We start from the raw sequence: 15,206 nt of genomic DNA, 5'->3' as shown, positions 1-15,206 counted from the left end.
TGGCTAGGTTCTAAAGAGCTATAGACAGTCATTTTATCATAGAGGTACTTGACTAGATGGGGATGACAAGGTCAGACCAACATTTTAGAAAAAAGAAAATCACTTTGGCAGCTAAAAGGAAGATGGATTGGAGTAGGGAGAGAATTGAGGCAGGAAGGCCAACCAGAAAGCTGCTACAATAGTCCCGGTTAGAAGTGATTAGGGCCTGAACTAGGATCGTGGCTGTGTGAATGGAGAAGAGGATATATATTAGCTGTTGTAAAGGTGGGAATGTCAAGATTTGGCAATAGATTGGACACATGGGGTGAGTGCAATCATAACTGGAATGGCATATAGGGATCTATTACATTTTGAAAAATGTCTTTTGCTAAATGAAATTAGATTTTTGTATTATAGGAGTATAATGAATATAAAGACCAGTTATGTTTTAAAATAGATCAAATGGATGTCAGTTTGATAGGGGAGTACATTTAGCATCAGCTTTTGCTAATTAGCAGCTCCTGTGTTAATTAAATTCTGTGTTGAGCGATCACTGAATGTGATTTACAACCAATATAACATAAATAACCATTTATTCTAATTCCTTATTTTGGTGTGGAGGCAATTCTGGCTTCCTGAAGTCTATACCAGCAAGATGTAAGTTTAGTCTGGTCCTGTGCCAAGAGGAAAAGACTTTAAATATGGGCCCACTAGGCAGATTACTTCTGTTACCACAAGACCAGGCTAGCAATGGTGAAGGAAGCTCTTTACCAGAAATCTGACCATGAGCTGTTGATGTATTTTAATGTTTAAATTTCAGATGCATGATCTCAAAAGTAGAGCTTTAAGAAAATTAATCATTGAGGTCATGATTATGTGAACATACCTTAGATGGAATAAAATTTCCACTCATCTCAAAAAATTTCTATAACTCCTTTAAAAATACGTTTTTAAACACTAGCATCCTTATCAACCTGATGGGATTTTTCAAGGTTGCATATCAGGGCATGTGCTTTATCACAATGAATACTTTATACCAAGTTCCCCAATTTTTTCCATTTGAAATTCACATTAAATTTCAAGGTGTGCAACTTCCTTTATATTCTATTGTGAAAAGTTATTTCTAGGGCATTGAAATCTCAGAAGACATCACAGTACCAGCACATTAAATGCTATTTTTGAAAATGATGGTTAAACAAAAGTTCAAAGGTGAAATCAAAGAAATGATGCTCAAGAAGCCAAAAAAAAAAAAACCTAATTCTAAATGATCCTCTGAGGAAAATTGTAATAATTATTACATGAAAGGTAAAAATGCATGACTACAATATTTTAATTAGTGGGAAGACACACAATTAAAACATGAATAGTAAATGTAACTATAGTTAAAATGGGTCACTAATAGAACTAAAGAACAAATTTCAAGTGGAGAGGACTACATAAATATTGCCTTCTTCTTTTAGTCTAGCACCCTTAAATCACATTGCTCTTTGTTTTCAAAATGTCTTAAAAAATCTCAGAACTACATTGTTCTGGCAAAACTAAGTGGGGGTTATCATATGATTAGGATTCAGAATTTCAATCCAGTAGCCATCAGGATCTTGAATAATTGCTAGTCCTTTCATTATGATTTTATCAAGTTTCTTCACAGATTTTACTCCTAATTCTTCAAATCTTTTACAAGCACCTTTTACATCAGGAACTGCAATTTTGATGCATCCAAATCCCCAAGGGTCTGAGTTGCCATTGTAGTAAGTCTGGTTCTCATCATTTTCAGTGTCCTATTTATGTGTTAACTCAGGTAGGTGGCACAACAGATAGAGCACTGAGCTAGGAGTCAGGAAGACCTGAGTTCAAATATGACCTCAGATACTTATTATCTGTGTCACCCTGGGCAAGTCACTTTACTCAATTTGCCTCAGTTTCCTCGTATGTAAAATAAGTTGGAAAAGGAAATGGCAAACCATTCTAGTATCTTTGCTAAGAAAACATCAAAAAGGGGTCATGAAGAGTCAGACAAAATTGAAAAATGACTAAACAAAAAGCAACCTTTCCTAGAAAAATATCCAAGCTCTTCTTTCTCTTTTCTTTTGGGATGTCATTTTTGTCCTCAAATACCAAGAAACATAGTGAAAACTTCATAATGGAAAAATCATACTTTCAAATTAGTGTCATTCCAAGAGCCCTCATGTAGAAATTCAGTGACTTTATTCATTTTTGTTGCAACAGGAAATTCTTGATGTCCTGGAGTGTGGGTCAGAGCAGAAACTCAGGGTGGCCTCTTCAATAAGGCCCTCAAATGCCTTTGGGGGCTCAAACAAGGAATGGGGCATAGACTGAGATGGGAGGATGCCAAAAAGCCTTATTTAATATTATTGATTCCCTATTGAATTTCCCAAAACATTTTTACCAGATCATTTCCACTCTTTTCAAATGCCCAGTACTAACCCTGTCTACTCACACTCAAAATCTATGGCTCCTCCTTCTACTTGAATGAAATTAGAAAGGCTATATTGCATTATTTCCCTCAACTCTCCTGCTTCAAAACCATTTAATGTCTTTTGCATCTAATTATCCATGAAGTGTTATCTATTCTATATCTGAAATATCTCTCACATCCATTCCCTTTTCTCCACTCCCATGAGATTGTTAGTTTAGACTCTTACTACCTCTCACCTGGAAGATTATAACAGATTCCTAACCAGTCTCTCAATCACCCTATTGCCCCACTTCCATCCATTGTGCCATATTTATCTTCCTATGAACAGCTCTGATCATATCATTTTGCTACCCAGAAACTTTAAATTGTTTCTATTCAATTGTTTTATAGTTGTATCCAATTCCTCCTGACCCAATTTGGTGTTTTCTTGTCAAAGATGCCAGAATGGTTTGCCATTCCCTTCTCCAAATCATTTTACAGATGAGGAAACTGAGGCAAACAGAGTAAAGTGACTTGACCAGGGTCTACACTAATAAGTGTCTGAGGCCAGATTTGAACTGAGAAAGATAAGTCTTCCTGACTCCAGGCCCAGCTCTCTATCCACTACTCCACCTAACTGCCTTCTATCTGTACCAGATACTTAATTGGCTTCTGACTGCCCACCAAATAAAGACCAAATTTCTTAGCTTAGTCCCCAAAGGCCTCTAAATCTTGATCCTAACCTACCTTTCCAATTTTTTTCTCACTTAACTTAACATATTCTAGTCTCTTAACAATCAAATTATTTACCTTTTCTCAAACAGGTCTATAACCATCCCCCATGTCCATCTCTTGAAATCCTTCCCAGTCTTAAAAAACCAACTCATATTCCACAATCCCCATCAAAACTTCCCTGAGTTCCTTAGGTAAAAGTAGTCTCTTCTTCTGGAACCTCATGGCCTTTGCTTTTACCTCTCTTGTATGACTATCACATTTTACTTTGAATTACAAGTGACTTGTACACGTGACTATTTTTTTCTACCTAGCTGGAAGCTTATTTTGAGATTACCAGAGGAAAGTGGTCATGTAACTATCAAGTATGAATAGAATAGAGGGAAAGGTAGGATATAGAGGCCAAGTAGTATAGAGGATATACACATACACACACACACACACACACACACACACACACACACATATATATGTATATACTAGAGTCAGAGTGACCTGTGTTCCAATGCCACCTCAGATTCTTACCCATATATGACCCTAATGTCTCTGGGCCATAAAATAAGAGTTATGGACTCAATGACCTGTAGGGTCTTTCAGTGTAAATCTAAGATGCTATAGGATCTTAGATGAAGAAAGGATTTTTTAAAATCGTCTAGTCCACCACTCATTTTTCTAATGAGGAAACTGAGGCTCAGAGAAATTGAATGATTTGCCCAATGTCACACAAGTAGGAAGTTAAGACTAGAAAACTGAGTTACAGTCCCATGTTTTTACTCCCCTTTTCACACTGAAGTTACCAATAAAACTGGCATCCACATGAGAAAGTAACACTGGGAATTAGACCAGCTATCCGGGGATATGTAGCGACATACCCAACAATAGAAGTTCCATTCAAACGCTTCAGCCCATTTGTCATTAGAGCAGAGAAAGGACTTCCTATTTTTTGTTGTATTAGTTTAAGATTCTGACGAACACATCTAACATATGAAAGGTAAATATATATATATATATATATATGGTAAAAAAAAGAATGCTTTATGAGACCCACTGACCTCCAAAAGTATACACACTTAACTCTTTCAGTTACTCTCTTCCACCGCCATGATTTTCTTTATCATATAGAAATCCTAGCTTTTGTCCTGAAGGCCTCAGTGCAGACCAGGTCATTAGCAATTGAACAGCAAAACATGTGGACAGAGGAACTGACAGAGTGAAGTGTGTTAGACTAAATATTGGTTTAGAAAGAAGTCCCAATGCTATTAAACCCCACACTCTTTATGTAAACAGTCACTCTTTCCTCACTTCACCAGTACAGGTCTCTTAATACCACTTAGCCATTCAGGGCCTCGGTGGAAATGGCCTTTTGCTTTCTTATGGTTTAAATTTGGTTCCTTAGAACTTGGCAATTTCTCTGAGCAGCCATAGCCAACTAGGCCTCTTTAGATGGATGTTGGGTTCTTTAAATAGCCAGACTAGTTCATTGGATGCATATGGCTCTGTTCTTTCCAGGAGCAGTTTTCTAAATAAATCCAGCCAAGACACTGAAGTGAGGTTAAAAAAACAAAAAGTAAATTGAATTTTTTTTCCTCTTCCTCACCCCAGCTTTCCCCCTCCCCAACCCCCCAACCCCACCCACCCCACCCCCACAACCAACTCCAAGTCACTCATGGAAACAATCTTTCATTTTAGAAGTAACAATGGAGATCATTTAGTCCAAAGTCTTCGTTTTACCGATAAGGAATATGAAGATCAGAGATGTTTGCTGATTTGCTTGAGAACACAGAAGTTAGGTAGAATGCAGATCTTTTGATTCCCAATCCAGTGTTCTTCTGTTATCTCCTCCACTTTCTACTTTCCTCCAAACAAGCCCAGATCCAGAGAGCACAATTAGGATACTCAATTACTACCTAGTTTTCTAGTTGCAATCAGAAGACATGGACTTTAATCTTTGTTCTGCCCCATACTAGCTGTATTACTTTTGTCACAGATCTTTACTTTTATAAGCTTGAATCTTTTCACCTGCAAAATGAGCATCTTAGATTTAAACCTGGAAGGGACCTTATAGGTCATTTAGTCAAACCTTCTCATTTTATAGAGAAAACAAACCCAGAAAGGTTAAGTGTCTTGCCCAGGGTCACATAAGTGAGTGAGAGAGTCATTACTTGAACCTAGATCCTCTCCTCTAATACCAGTCCTTTTCCTTTTTGTATTTTTCTTTTCCTTTCTTTATTTCCTTCCATCCTTCTTTCCTTCCTTCCTCTCTCCCTTCTTCTCTCCCTCCCTCCCTTTTTCCCTTTCTCCTCTCCTTCCTTCCTTCTCCTTTCTTCCTTCCTTCTTCCTTCCACCCTCCCTACCTCCCCTCCTCCCTCCTTTCCTCCTGCTTATGTTTGCAGAGCTGTCACAAGACAGGTCTTTTGGATTTTTTTTCATAAATGAATTTAAACACTTTCGTCCCTACAACACTACAAATTAAGTGTCTGGATGAGAAACATGAGATGTAGAGTGGTTAAATGTGCTTTGCCCAAGATAACACAGATGGCAGGTTTGGGAGCTTGGATTTAAACCTAGCTCTTGTCTGATGCATGTTGTCTTTCCACAATGTTCTTCCCATAAAAGACATGTAATCACTGTGGTAGTTTAGAAGATGGTTTCGGCTATGATGTCGCACCAGGCTGCTGGCATAAACCAATAAAGAAATTCCTCAAGGGAGATGACCTCAGGTTCAGGTACCTTCAGGTAAGTTATCATCTGATATAGAGGGATTTCCTAAGGGCCAGTCTGCTAGCAGACTTCTTAGATCCAAGAGAATCCCTGTATATCCATTTGGGCCACCTCCACCTGAACTCACCAAAAGCGTCTTCTCTGGAGAACAGAAAGATTTTGGGGCACTCTTCTTACTCAATATCCTCATGCTACTACTTGAGCTATGAAGACTTTGTTCTCCAGGAAAGCAACTTCTTGTTTCCACACTTAGACGTCAAATGCTTCATTATTGTAGACCTCATCCCTTCTTGAAACACCAAAACAAGTATAGTAAAAAAGAGAAAGCAAGCTGTACATAATAGAGATTCATATATAATTCTTGTTTTTGTGTTCTATTATTTGTACGTAAGAGCTTATTTTAATTGTTAGTTTTAGTTCTATTAAGTTCAGAATTTTAAAAAAAATTACACCTCTACCTCTTCATTCTATGCTTTTGTGACACTATTCTCTTCTGGTTTTCCTTCTGCCTGTCTGATCACTTATTCTATATCTGCACATCAATGATATCCCATTTTTTTATTGGAAGCCTTCCCAAACTCCTCTTAATTCTAGTGTCTTCCCCTCTGTTAATCATTTCCTATTTATTCTGTATATAGCTTGCTTTGTATATATGTATTTGCATGCTGTCTCTCCCATTAGTTTGTAAGACCTTTGAGGGCAGGGACTAAATTTTGCCTCTTATGGTATCCCTAGTGCTTAGCACAATGTCAGACACATAGTTGGTGTTTAGTAAATGTTTTTGATTGATTGATTGATCATTAGCCTGAAAAGTCAGTGTCCTGCATGGTTCTGTCCTAGACTTTCTCTCATCTTTCTATATTGTCTGGAATGGAAACCTCATATAATTCCACAAGTTTAATTATCTTCCCTCTCCTAATGGCTGCTATATTTGTATTTTCAGCTCCAAGGTCAGGCCTACATTATCAGCTTCTTTCTTCTGGTTCAGGTATTTCAGGTTTTTTCCTGGGGCGATATTTTCTGGGCTTTCAGAGATTAATAAGGGAGAGTAAGAGTGACTTATTTCTTATTCCACCATCTTCCATTATCAGCTTCTTATTGAATATTTCTAACAAGATGTCCTAGAGACATTTCAATCTCAACATGTCTAAGACTGAAATCATTATCTGCACCCTCCCCCACCTGTCAAACTCTATCCTCTTTCAAACTGCCCTATTTCTACAGAAGGCACCATCATTCTTCCAGCATCCCAGGCTTGTAAACTCAGCACTATCCTCAACTCCTCACTCTTCCTCATACCACATATCCAACCAATTGCTAAATCTTGCTATAGCTACCTTTGCAACATTGCTTACATCAGACCCCTTCTCTCTACTTACACAGATACTACCTTAATTCATTCTCTTATAGTCTCTCATTTAGATTATTGCAATAATCTCCTAATTGGTTCCCTTTGCTTCAAGGTTACCCCATTCTGATCCAGCTTAAACACTTGCTCACAGTCACACAGCTAATAACTATCAGTCAGTCAGTCATCCAATATTTACTAAGCGTCTACTATGCATAGGGCACTGTATTAAGATAAGACACAGCACTTAGGTAAACAATAGTCGCTATTCCCAAATAGTTCAATGTCTAGTGGGAGAAACAATGTGCGAACAACTATTTACAAATAAGATATATATGAAATTAATTAGGGGTAGTCTCAGAGGGATAACACAAATTAGGGAGGACTGGGAAAAACTTCATATAGAAAATGAGTCAAGCTGAGACTTGAAAGAAATCAGGGAAGCTAGGAGACAGAGATAAGAATGGAGATAGTTCCAGGCATGGGAGATAGCCAATAAAAACTGGGTCAGAGATAGACTGTCTTACGTGGATCACAGAGTGTACACAGGAGGTGTAAGGTATAAGAAGACTGGGGGGGGTAGCTAGGTAGCACAGTGATTAGAGCACCAGTCCTGGAATCAGAAGGACCTGAGTTCAAATCTGACCTCGGACACATAACATTCATTAGCTGTGTGACTCTGGGCAAATCACTTAACCCCAATTGCCTCACATATAAAAAAGAAGAAGACTGGAGAGGTAGAAAAGGATCAGATTATAAAAGACAAAAAAAAAAAAAGATTTTATATATTTGATTTCAGAGGCCACTAGAGTTTATTGAATGGGGAGGTGAAGCGGGAAGGGATAGGGATGACATGGTCAGACCTGTTCTTGAGAAAGATCAATTTGACAGCTGAGTAAATGATGGGCTGGAGTGGAGTTAGACCTGATGCAGGGAGACTATTGTCTGGGCATGAGATGGTGAGAGCTTACACCGAGGAAGGGTGGGAGGATGGGGGGAGGGGGACGGTGCATGTCTGTGTGTGTCTGTGTGTGTCTGTGTGTGTGTCTGTGTGTGTCTGTGTGTGTGTCTGTGTGTGTGTCTGTGTGTCTGTGTGTGTGTCTGTGTGTATGTCTGTGTGTATGTCTGTGTGTCTGGGTGTGTGTGTGGCAGTATCAGAGGAGAGAACAGTACATAAGAGAGATGTAATGAAGGTAAAAATGACAGGACGAGGTAACAGAATTTGTAGGGAGAGAGAGTGAATAGTTGAGTGTAACACCTAGGTGTAAACCTGCGTAATGGGGAAGATGATGATAGGGAATAGGGAACTTAGAAAGAACTTAGAGAAGAAAATTTTTAAAAACTCCGAATGTCTATACTGTCAGTCCTAAAATCAAAGTTAATCTTTCTGCTATGGTTTGGATACAGTATCCTAGAGACAGGGGAATAAAATGGAACCCTACACATTTGTTTTCTTTTGTTGCCTTTTCTTGACCAGTTACAGTTCTCTTACACTATCAGATTTTTAACTTTGTGTTCTGTTCTTTGATCTTGATGAGCCTGTGATGAATTTTTAGAAATAGGGACAATCCATTGATGACCTTTAACTGATGGACTCCCTCCTTTTTACTCTGAAATCAACAGCAGTTATCTGAAGCATTTCTTTTAGGTGGCTATGACACAGGTTATATTTGAACACTTCAAAAGACATCATAAGCATGGACACCCTCTTTACCAACAGACCACAAGTCCTTCATGCTTTGGTGGACAGTCATAATGAGTTGTTGTGGTCAGGAAAAACAAAATCATAACTTAGTGGGCAACCTTCTGATGATGAACCTCTACAAACTTAGCAGGGCAGGTGCTCCCACCATAGACCCACAAGCCATTGCTGAGCTTGCACCTAAAGTCTTTCCAGACTGATAGGAACTGACAAGACTTGTACCCTAATCAATCAACAAGCATTGACTATATACTTTCTATGTGCCAAACATTGTGCAAAACACTGGGGATCCAAATAAATAGCCAAAACAGTCCCTGCCTTCAAGGAGCTTACAATCCAGAGGTGGAGAGACCATATAAATACATGAGTATATGAAAGATCAGTACAGAGTAGAGGGATGATAGCTTTAGAAGGGAAGACATTAGCAGCTGGAAAAACTGGAAATGTCTCCTGTAGGAGATAACACCTGAGCTGAATCTTAAAGGAAGTCAAAGATTCTAAGAGAAAGAGGTTAGGAGGGAGAGCCGGGTGGAGGGGCCAGTTCACTATTCCTGAGCCTCAGTTTCTTCATTTGTAAGATGAAGGGATTGAACCAATTCCTATCTAACATTCTTTCCTGTTCTAAATTGGTTATTCTCTGAACTTTCCACAAGACTATCAATGAGGCATCAGAGTTGTACTTACTAGAGGATGATAAAGATAATTTGTGCATGTGTGGTAGATACGTGTACAAATACACACAAATGAAGCAAGAAAAGGATTAGGGAAAAGGCAGTGCCCTGCATCAGGGCTTCCATCTCCTGTCCCCTTTGTATTGAGCTTTTAGTTGGGTAACCCAGCTGGAGCCCCTCAGTTTGGGATCCTAGCAACTTCCCCCATGCTCCTCAATGCCGACCCATGAAAGAGAGTTTTCTAGGGAAAACCCAGGGAGCACTGCAGGAAGTGGTATGTGATGCACAAGATGGTGAGTTTCCTTCTGAGTCAGTACTGCCACAAGGGGGTCCCCAGGAACTAGCACATTTCAGAGGAGATGTAAAGATGCAAAAGTTGAGGTCACGATCAACTCTACCTTCATTAAAGGGCCCTTGGGGCTTTTCCTGAATCTGTGGTTAGCAGTCATGGACAGATTTCAGCTCAGGTCCTGTTACCTCTTTGAACCTCTATGCCCTCCTCAACCCCATCCTCAACCACCTCTCCTCCACCATTTTTAAAAATTTTATTCCTGTTTTATCATTTTGTTTTCCTATAGATTTTCTGGCATTTTCTTTCCAGAGATTCATTTTAAATAACTTCTTCACAAATTAATAGCTTTCCCCTTAGCCCCTCTCTGCTTAGAGTTGTCAGTGATGGAAAGGTGACTATACCAGGGGTCTTTGACTTCCCTTTCCTTATTTGGGCATACATTTTGGTGGCTGGTTTTTTCTTCCTGTTGCTTGGCAAGGTTTATGTGCTCAACATGTGTCACTGTGACTTAAAATAATCCTTGAACTAATAATGGCCCTCCCAGATGCCATTCCTCAGGTCTTTTCCCCCTGGCTCCTACTTTCCCCCAACTTTTACTTATGGGACTTGTAAAAGGTTCTATCCCAGTGTAACTCAGTAACCGTGGACTGATCAGGTCATGACCAGCCTTCTTTTTCTCCATCTTCCCTTACTCCCTTAAGTGACCCTTTTCAACAAGGGTCAGGACTGGATTTGTAACTAAATCCAAAAACAATAGGCGGCAAAAGGCTACAAGAGCATCGAATGTTTCTGAGTCGTTTTGGATTCTTGTCATCCTAATGTTACAGTTGGTCTTGGAGTCAGGAGACATGGGTCTTAGATGTGGCTGCTACTAACTAGCCATGGATTCTTGGGCACAATTATTTAATTAGGGGCATCACAGTATAGAAGTCATGTTGTATGTGGTGTCAGAGAACCTGAGCTCAATCCCAGCTGGGCTATTCCACCTTAGGCAAACCTCTCTGGGCCTCAGTTTCCTCTTTTATAAAATGGGGGGGTTTGGATTAGATGATCCTTAAGGTCCTTTCCAACTCCAAAGCTATGATCCATTGGACAACCTTGGGCTTCAGTTTCCTCATCTGTATAACACATGTTTTCAACTAAAGGATCTGAGGAATTTTAGTTTGGAGGACAGAAGACCTAGCAAGGTGAGGTGAGGTGAGGTGAGGTGTGTGTGTGTGTGTGTGTGTGTGTTGAGGATGGGAAGGTGAGTGTTAATTCCACTCTTCTAGTATTTGAAAGGTTGTCATTTGAAAGAAAAATTAGGTTTGTCCTAACTGGCCTTAGAGAATAAAACAAGAAAGGTTTGGATCAATTGTCTACTAATTTTTAATGAACTTAACAATCATCAATAAACACAAACATTCCAATATACAAAGATGTGTAGAAAAGAGGATTTTATATGAAACTTAACTTCTATTAACATAATTTATTTTTTCAAGTGTATATTCAATTTTAAGTAATAATAACAATTTAAATAATATTATTTAAATAATAACAATTAATTCAAATGAATTAATATTTGTAAAGCACTTAGTATAAAGCCTGGCACATAGTAGGCACTTAACAAATGCTTCTTTCTTTCCTTTCTTTTTTCTTTCCTTTGTTCCTTTCTTCTTTCTTTCCTTCCTTACTTCTTCCTTCCCTCCTTTCCTTTTTTCCTTCCTTCCTGAATATATTTTTTCTTCTGTTTTATTGATATTCTTTTATTTTTTTGTTTTATTGATATTCTTTTCTTTTTACATCTCTTTTATGCTCCACTAACTTACCATTCCCTATCCTAAGCCTCCACAAATTGAGGCCCTTTCTTGTCATAAATAAGTGTATTCAAGTAAAACCAATCAACACATTGGCTATTTCTGAAGGTGTGTACCTCCATTCCATCACCTCTCTGATAGCTCAATTTGAGGTAAAAGCTATCTAATATGGCCTTCTTTTCTTCATCTATAAAGTGATCAGCTTTTTCTGGTCACATTCAGCTTTAAATTTTATAATCCTTGGAATTAGAGTTGTTTCAAAAATAAAATGGGAGGCCTTGAGAAGTAGGGAGACGAACCCTATCATTTGAGGTCTATGAGTGAAGATTGGGTGACTACTTCTTGGGAATGGTTTGTATTATTTGATTTCTGAAATATCCTTTTCTGCTCTGGAACTACGATTTGACAACTAAATACATGATTTCTAAAGGCCCCTCCATCCTTAATATTCTATGAACTTAAGCTATGCTGTACTCAGGAGGCCATCCTCTGACTGCCTGATGTCATACAGAAGCTTTAACTAGATGTGTAAGGTCATTGAACTCATTGTGCTCTTACTGTTTTCAATAGTGACCTACACCAAGCTGACTCAAAATAAACTTCTGCAAGGACAAATCATTAAGCAAAGCTGAACACTCAAGATTTCCAAATTAGCTCAAGGGTTTCAGGTGGTTTTACCCAAGAGGGCTCCAGATACTGACTCATGTTGCTGGTCCTTCATTTTAGAAAAGGACCAATGTCATCAACAGGGCGATGTCTTGACTTGTGTGTGAACTGTATTTAAGTAAGGCAGAATTGCATAAAATTGTCACCCTCTCTTTCTTTTCCCGAGTCATTGAAAATCAGTAGCAGGACAAAAGTCAAAGGTGATTGGTGATCATCCAAAATTCAGTAGAGAACTTTGGCATCTTCAATGCCTGACCAAGCTCTAAGCTCCACAGCACCTGCTTCAGCTGCCTTCATGGCCGTTAAAACACATTGTTCTCATTTATCCATTCCACCAGAGGAAGTCTTCACACACTGGGGGTAGACATCCCCTTAACTCACCAACAGGTTTGAGGTCTGTTGATTACTCTCAACCTGGCTTAACCCATCTGCTAAGACAGTTCACCAGGGTGTGGCCACTGTGCATGCTACAGTTTCTTAAAGCCACAGGTGAAAACTGGGTGAAGATGGACACCAAAGGTAGATGAGCAGCCCTGAAAAGGGTTCAGCAAACCTTCACACCAATCCCTGAGCACCTCATACACCCCACTGACTCATATAATCTCAATATTTGAAGGGATCTTAGAAATCACATAATTCAGTGCCCTTATTGCTCAAACAAAAGCTTGCCCCACATCCCATGATTATGCCATAAATTCGACCAAAGGTATTTTATTCTTTTTGATCCCTATAAATGAAAATATCCTTTTGAGGGACTGGGACATACTGGAAACTCACATCAGTCATTTATACTTTAGTGTGAATTCAATTGCCCAGTGCCAGCAAAGCCAATCTCCCTCAATAAAAGGTTCTGAGGAGGTTTTAAAAATCATTGTATTCCTTACTCAAGTTGAGTAAGTCAGGAATCTGGGTGTTAGTTTGATATATACTGCTGTTTATTTAGTATCAAAAAACAGTAACTATTTGTCAAACCTGAATCACCCAGGGTAGTTGTCTAGAAAACACTATCATCTGAAGAAAACTCCAAAAAGAGAGAAGCATGACCTAACCTAAGAGGTGACAAGGAGACCAAAAGGAAATATCAATGATCAGAAATTAAAGACTTTTAGGAAAATGACCAGGGACAACCAGACCATTTCCAGTCATCTAGGGAATAAAGGGTGATTTGTTTGTAAAAACAGTGGCTCACATTCATGTGTCCTCATAATTTTCAGAAACCTGGGGAAGTCAGCAATGTAGGCAGTATTATAGCCATTTTACAGATGGGGAAAATGAGGATCAAGGAGGTTATATTGATTTGCCCACAAGTGGTAAATAAAACCAGATCTGAAACCGCATATTCTGACATCAAGATCAGTTCATGTTCTGCTGTACCTTATATCCATCCTTCTTCGCAACTGAGACCTAAAAGCTACAGAGGTTTAAGAGCCAAGACTTCCTTTAGAACTTAAAATTTGCCACTTCAAGAGATAAGATCAGAGTGGACTCATTTGGAAGTGGCATTTGAACTACTTCTAATTGGCCCTTTCCTCAAACTCTTGGAACCTAGTTTCTAAGGCTGCCATTTTCCTGAAACTCCGTAGCCTTTATCCTAGCCTTTTGGTGTTGTAGACTCAGAATCCTCCTCAACCCCTCACTCTTCCTCACTGCCATTCAGCCAAATCACAGTATCTCTCATATCCGTCCTCCTCTATATACTTATATAGAGAGCCTAGTTCAGGCCTTCATTACTTCTCTTCTGGGCTGCTGGTATAAGAATCTCTTAATTGGACTTCCTGCTTCATGTCTCTCCACTGGGCAATCCATCCTCCCTAGAGATGTCAAAAATAATCACCTTAAGGTCCAAGTACAACCATAGTCTTTCCCACTGCCTTATTTTTCCTCTTTATGTAGGATAGCCTTCATTTTATCCCCACAGATGACATGGAAGAAGCAAAGCACTCACAGGAGCCCATAGGCAAATAGAGACAATATACACAGCACTCACAGTAGCTCTAAATTTGGAGTTTCCAACAGGGCAACACTGCTGACAATGTAGAGGATCTCTAGCTCTCTCTCCCAAAGGGTCCTACAAAATCCTTCCCAGAGTCATAGAGCTCCTTTGTGGTTTGGCCTCTTGCCCCCAGAAGGCAAACACATTTTGGAGCTGCTACGTAGGCAATCCTCTTCCCTTCTGACCTGTACTATTTTTAAAAAAAACTGATTGGGGGGAGGAAGGTGGTTGGCAAAATCTTCTCCTCCCTTCTCCCAAATCCCGCAGACCTTGATTCTTTATCCGATAGATACACTGCTCTGGATCTACCTCCCTCCTCTTATGGAAGTTCTGATGGCTCAAACTCTAGCACTCGACATCACTTTTAAGCCAAGTCACCATACTAGCCTAGTTTGCCTGAGAAATCCCCCTTATCTCATCTAGGCCTTTTGATCAGTTCCTCCCTCAAGCTGCTTAGGTGAATGTTGTTTGTTACAGGATCTCTTTCATTTCCTTAACTGCTGCTGTCCCTTGGGCTGGAAAAGTCTACTCTGAAGCCTTCAGGCTTTAACCTGTGCTCTAAGTTCTGTGGGCAAGCTCAGCTAATTCCCATGGTCTTGCCCCAAAGCAGTCATCTGGATCAGAGGAGACTGTGTTTACACAGGTTTGTCCCAGACCAGACGCTAGGGATCTTACTACTTTCTGGTCAGACCTCTAAACAGGGAAAAGACCAAAAAAGGAAAATTTTCCCATGTACTTTTCTCACCTCATTTACTACTATTCCCTTCCATATACTCTATATTCCAATAAAATTAGGTTTTCTTTGTCATGTACTCCCAAAACAAATGGTGCTCTATCTTGGCCTCTGTGCATTCATACAACCCAGTCTCCACCCTCTGATTATATTTCTC

General features: G+C 39.3%; 1 pseudogene; it reads right to left on the bottom strand.

Annotated features, from left to right (window-relative positions):
- Positions 1-1,517: 1,517 nt before the first annotated feature.
- LOC114054497 lies at positions 1,518-2,309 on the bottom strand (annotated as a pseudogene).
- Positions 2,310-15,206: the final 12,897 nt, after the last annotated feature.

This window comes from Vombatus ursinus, unplaced genomic scaffold, assembly GCF_900497805.2.
Source record: "Vombatus ursinus unplaced genomic scaffold, bare-nosed wombat genome assembly UNPS02014813.1, whole genome shotgun sequence".
NCBI classification, from domain to species: Eukaryota; Metazoa; Chordata; class Mammalia; order Diprotodontia; family Vombatidae; genus Vombatus; species Vombatus ursinus.
Note: the sequence above shows the minus strand (reverse complement) of the source record. Positions and strands in the feature narration are given on the sequence as shown.